Here is a 4,412-nt window from a genome sequence, read left to right as displayed (position 1 = left end):
ACACACACACACACACACACATGTATGTATCGATGCTGTTTGTGAAGTCAGGCAGTTATTATGTGCCTCCTCAGCCTTCATTCCCTTATCCGCGGACATACTTCAATTTGTATTTTTTTTTCTCGAGAATGCACATTTTCCTCCCCTACCATTTAGACCATTTAGTTCCTGCTCATACAGTATTTACTGAACTGCAGGCCACTACAGTAATACCCTGTCCTGTGTTATTTCTCCACTCTTTTCATCACCTCTTGCAATATTAATGTAACTATGAATTGTTATCACCGGAAGTCCAGACAGATTTGTCACAAACTATGCAGAGACTATAGATTCCTCTACAGTCTAGATTTGAATAGCAGCATTTATAAAAAAAAAAACTAAAAAAAAACATTGCAATGGTGATGCAGACGAACTAAAAGCAATTCCAGCCACAGTTTCACCAGTCACATTTTTCCAAGCCAGTTCACAGTGGCTAAATACTTTCTCCTGTCATGACTTAATGTGAGGAGATTATGGTGATGCTCTTGAGCTCGCTAAGGTCATTTATAAATTATGTCATCACATCAGTGGCCTGGGTTTTCTCAAGCTGTATGTACCACGTCCCCTTGAAAGTTCAATATGGCCTCCTGTAATCCTCTCTATCTTTAATCTGTGCTACATGGGCGACCTCATGTGGCCAGTTGAAATAAATATTATAAATAAATAATAAATATTTATAATTGCGGACAATGAATAGAAACAAATAAACCAAAAGGCACATGAGCACTTGATACATTCATAACTCGGCTTTTAGTTTTATGAGACGGATTCAGTGACCTTTCTTTTGTAAAATACCCGTTTTACTTGTAACATGTCCTTCTTCGCTTTAGTTTCAGTGAACATTTGGGCCTGTAATTTGATTCCTTAAATATCCCGTCCATCAGAGCTGTAAAAGTCACTGATACATGCCTTCTAATAAATGCTTACACCTCCATGCTTGTTTTTGTGCTGGACTCCTGCAAAGGGCCAGTCTGTGCAGAACAAACTTCCCTCCAGTTTACAGCACTCCCTCCAGTTTCTCCATCGGAGACCACATTTAAAATATAACCCCACCTGAAACCTCGCACAGACCAATCGGCTAGAGAAATGTCAGAGCGGTCGGCACACCCTCCTTTGTTCAAAACCAATCAGAGTGGAAGTGTGGCATGTTGCCCGAGGGGAAAACTTACCCCTGGATACGTTAATTACGCATCACTTAGCTGTTGCCAATGTGTTCACGACGGTGGACCCTCTTTTGGGCTTTTTGCAGCGGTTGCCTTCATTTTTCGGTCAATCTAGTATGGAAAGTAGACAACAATGGCTTACCAGGCTGAAAAATGAACTTAGCAACAGTCCTCTGGTATCAAATGTGGCTTTTGGCTTTATCCTCATGGGACTAGAGAAGCTGGTGGAGCTGGAGTTTGAGTGTCCTTGCAACCCTACATGGAACGGAGTATTTTCATCAGCATTCTTCATCATTCCTGCCGTCATGGCCTTCACCTTGATGCTGATCATTCAAGGATGCAGATGTGATACGTGGTGCAGGAAAACGGTTTCCCTCTCCAGTTTCGTTCCTGCGATCGTGTGGCTGATTCTGTTGTTCCTCGATGGCCAATACTTTGCTTGTGCTATGACAGGCTGGGAGGGGAGATTTGTAATAGTTGACAAGGCAGCTCCGCAGAAGTGGTGCGAGCCACTTAGTGAGGGAGATGTCACTCCACAAGAACTAATGCTCCGCTCACAGCAGCTATTTGTTTTCTCTCAGGTGAGTTGAATATTTTCTGGTTTACAGATTATTGTGTAGGATGAGTGGAGTGAAAACACCTCCCCCTCTGAGTATGCATGGGAAATAATACGTAGACATAATGTAATGCTATTGGCCTTTGGAAACTATTAATGTAGCTTTGTTAATACACTTTGTAAAACAAAAATAAACCTCTTCTGTGGATGTTTACTGAACAAAGTGTTGCTCTACTCTTTTGTACTCCAGGTTATAGGCATAGTCCTCCTCATTTTCATCTGTGTGGGTCTCATAGTGTATTTAGTCAGAGAAAGCTGCCAACAAGAGGTGGACATGCAGGATGCAGATGTAGCCGAGCTCACTGTGCTCAGGATGAGCTCCCTACGGACCAGGACATCATGAGGGGACTTACACCGGCCACCACACCTGCCCTGCTGGCACGGACACTTTGTAAATACCCTCCACAGACTTTACTGTGACTTTTCATAACTGTTGTCAAGAAGTGTTGCTTGAAAGTATTTGCCCCTATACAGATTCGACGTAGGTCTTGAATGGTCAATGATGCTGCTGTATGAAGTTGACGTAAATATGGATATTATTGAAAACAGTGTTTTTTATATTTTTCTGTATTACCAGTGAATATGTAACCGGTCTTGTATCTGTGTTCATCCCAAATTCCAATGCAGCGACTTATTTGCTTTTAAAGGAGTCTTTAAAAGAATAGTTTGATATTTTTGGGAAATATGCTTATTTGCTTTTCTAGTCAGATGAGAAGATGGATATCTGTCCATTAAATATGAAGCTACAGCCAGCAGTTGCTTAGTTGAGCATAAAGTCTGTAAATAGGGGAAAAGAGTCAGCCTGGCTCAGTCCAAAGGTAACACAATGCTTGTCCGCATCTCTAAAAGTTACCAATTATCTTGTTAGTCTGATCCGTACAAGTGTAAAAACAATAATTAGCTGTTTTATGGGTGGTTATGTTGGACTATTAATTGTAAGGATGCAGTTGCCATGCAACCAGAGACTTCAGGAAATTACTGCAAGAAATAGTCCGGCACATAACCCCCCTGTGAAAGAGTGAATTAACACTTTCCCGATTTTCCAGTCTTCATGTTAAGTTCAGCCGACTGGCTGCTGAATCCAGCTTCATATTCAACGTACTGATATGGTGGTATCGATCTTCTCATTCATCTCAGCGAGAAGGCAAATAAGGATATTTCCCAAAACGTCAAACTATTTCTTTGAAGTGATGTTTCACTATGACTCATTGAGTGTGTGTTTAGTGGACAAATAGTCAGCCAGAAACACAGTCAGTTCTGCTCTCTTACTTATTTCATTTTTTTTTAACCAGGAAGTTTTCTTCGTGCCTTCTGTATTAGCTATATTGACACAAGTGGAATCCACCAGGCAGCTAATATTGATCTGAGTAACATTGGCTGACTTGTACTATTGTTTGAGGTGTACGTGCCCAAAATGAAAATGTTCCATCATGTGAAATTCCACTTGAAATGCTTTTGTTTTCCCTCCTGGGTAGCAAATGTCTCCAGACTTATGAAGGGTCGGACCCCCGTCAGACTGAACTGATATTCCCAATGACTTACCTATTTGACAGCGAGAGATGTAAAAACATTTACATGATGATTTCTATCATGGCTGCAACCAGACAATAGTAAGATGTACACAAATTATGTAACATAATTTTCAGTATGTTTTTTTTAATTGTTTTGTAATAAAATAATTTATTTATTTAAAAGAAAAACTCAGGGATTTTTTACAGTCATGTCATAATAGCATTGAGTAAGTAGATAGTTTCCACAATCCTCACAAACCTGCACTATTGGGAACTTGAGTTTGTCTTAAAGTGTGATCAACTCAGTTGTGAAACTAGGTTTTATTGTAAGATCTCTCTAGCGAGTGAATTCTAGTAATACCACGGTGGGACAGAACAGTTTGGTAACATTAGGAATACCCTTTCTACTTTGGGTTTATATTAAATGCAGGACATTCAATATATTAAAACATCTGAAACAGGGGCCCTTTGCTAAGACAACAGCAGAATAATCAACGTAACACATGTTACAAATAGCATGCTATCTACAGAGGAATACAAAGACTGCGGATTCTCAGGTTAGCAACACCTTTGTGTCTTAGCACATCTTTTATCCAGAAGAGACTGTGGTTTGATGGCTTTATTTGGCTGATCTCTGCAGCCTGGAGCTTCTGTGCAAGTCTGCTGAAACCTACACATACAGCAGTAGTGCAGCTCTGACTTGTATTTCTTGTTATTTACAACATTTCCCTATTGCCAGTTAAGCCCATTAAGTGTAGAAATTGGGGCAGACCCTGCATGTTCATCCTGTGGGAGGGCTTATTCAGGACTTCCTGTATGGCCCAGAGGAAGTTGTTGTCTTTATCCACTCTGCTTTCCTCACTGTTACACACAGCAGGGCATCGCATTCATTGGCAAACAAATGGCGATCCAAAACTGTGACTCATGGAGTCATGAACTAATTTTCTTCCATGAGCAATAAACTGCTTGGACGACCTTGACGCCCAGAGTAGCCGGCCTATCACTCTTATGACTTTCAGAGGTAATTTGGCAAATGCTGCAGCTATCTGTCTTTTTTTACAACAAGACTTTCACCCACAAAAG

This window comes from Anarrhichthys ocellatus, unplaced genomic scaffold (assembly GCF_004355925.1).
Source record: "Anarrhichthys ocellatus isolate YVR2014 unplaced genomic scaffold, GSC_Weel_1.0 scaffold8, whole genome shotgun sequence".
Taxonomy (NCBI): Eukaryota; Metazoa; Chordata; class Actinopteri; order Perciformes; family Anarhichadidae; genus Anarrhichthys; species Anarrhichthys ocellatus.
Note: the sequence above shows the minus strand (reverse complement) of the source record.